The sequence below is a fragment of the Triticum aestivum genome, chromosome 3B (assembly GCF_018294505.1).
Source record: "Triticum aestivum cultivar Chinese Spring chromosome 3B, IWGSC CS RefSeq v2.1, whole genome shotgun sequence".
Classification (NCBI taxonomy): domain Eukaryota; kingdom Viridiplantae; phylum Streptophyta; class Magnoliopsida; order Poales; family Poaceae; genus Triticum; species Triticum aestivum.
The window spans coordinates 49,761,811-49,763,836 of record NC_057801.1 but is presented as its reverse complement, the minus strand read 5'-3'; positions in this window follow the sequence as shown (position 1 = coordinate 49,763,836).

Genomic DNA, 2,026 nt, shown 5'->3' with positions numbered 1-2,026 from the left:
CGATCCAATGAGTGTTGATGCTCGTGGCAAGTATCATTATTTTCTGACCTTCACAAGATGATTTGAGCAGATATGGGTATATCTACTTGATGAAACATAAGTCTGAAATAGTTGAAAGGTTCAAAGAAATTCAGAGTGAAGTGGAAAAATCATCGTAACAAGAAAATAAAATTTCTGCGATCTGATCGCGGAGACGAATATTTGAGTTACGAGTTTGGTCTTCAATTAAAACAATGTGGAATAGTTTCACAGCTCACGCCACCTGGAACACCACAATGTTATGGTGTCCGAACGTCATAATCGCACTTTATTGGATATGGTGCGATCTATGATGTCTCTTACTGATTTACCACTATTGTTTTGGGGTTATGCATTAGAGATAGCTGCATTCATGTTTAATAGGGCACCATCTGAAACCGTTGAGATGACACCGTATGAACTATGGTTTAGCAGTAAACCTAAGCTATCGTTTCTTAAATTTTGGAGTTGCGATGCTTATATGAAAAATGTTTTCAACTTGATAAGCTCGAGCCCAAATTGGAGAAGTGCGTCTTCATAGAATACCCAAAGGAAACTGTTGGGTACACCTTCTATCACAGATCCGAAGGCAAAACATTCGTTGCTAAGAATGGATCCTTTCTAGAGAAGGAGTTTCTCTCGAAAGAAGTGAGTGGGAGGAAAGTAGAGCTTGATAAGGTAATTGTACCTTCTTCAGAATTGGAAAGTAGTTCATCACAGAAATCAGTTCCAGTGATTCCTACACCAATTAGTGAGGAAGCTAATAATGATGATCATGAAACTTCAGATCAAGTTACTACAGAACCTCGTAGGTCTTCCAGAGTACGGTCCGCACCAGAGTGGTACGGTAATCCTGTTCTGAAAGTCATGTTACTAGACCATGATGAACCTACGAACTATGAGGAAGCAATGAAGAGCCCAGATTCCGCGAAATGGCTTGAGGCCATGAAATCTGAGATGGGATCCATGTATGAGAACAAAGTGTGGACTTTGGTGGAGTTGCCCGATGATCGGCAAGCCATATTGTATAAATGGATCTTCAAGAGGAAGATAGATGCTGATGGTAGTGTTACTATCTACAAAGCTCGACTTGTTGCAAAAGGGTTTTCGACAAGTTCAAGGTGTTGACTACAATAAGATTTTCTCAACTGTAGCGATGCTTAAGTCTGTCCGAATCATGTTAGCAATTGCCACATTTTATGAAATCTGGCAAATGGATGTCAAAACTGCATTCCTTAATGGTTTTCTTAACGAAGAGTTGTATATGATGCAACCAGAAGGTTTTGTCAATCCTAAAGGTACTAACAAAATGTGCAAGCTACAGCGATCCATCTATGGACTGGTGCAAGCATCTCAGAGTTGGAATATACGCTTTGATAAGTTGATCAAAGCATATAGTATTACACAGACTTGCGGTAAAGCCTGTGTTTACAAGAAAGTGAGTGGGAGCTCTGTAGCATTTCTGATACTATATGTAGATGACATATTGTTGATCAGAAATGATATAGAATTTCTGGATAGCATAAAGGGATACTTGAATAAAAGTTTTTCAATGAAAGACCTCGGTGAAGCTGCTTACACATTGAGCATCAAGATCTATATAGATAGATCAAGACGCTTGATAAGATTTTTTCAATGAGTACATACCTTGATAAATTTTTGAAATAGTTCAAAATAGAACAGTCAAAGAAGGAGTTCTTTCCTGTAATGCAAAGGTGTGAAGTTGAGTAAGACTCAAGACCCGACCATGGCAGAAAATAGAAAGAGAATAAAAAGTCATTCCCTATGCCTCAGTCATAGGTTCTATAAAGTATGCTATGCTGTGAACCAGACCTATTATATACCTTGCTCTGAGTTTGACAAAGGAATACAATTTTGATCTAAGAGTAGATCACTGGACAGCGGTCAAGAATATCCTTAGTGAGGACTAAGGAGATGTTTCTCGATTATGGAGGTGATAAAAGAGCCCATCGTAAGAAGTTACAACGATGCAAGCTTTTACACCAAT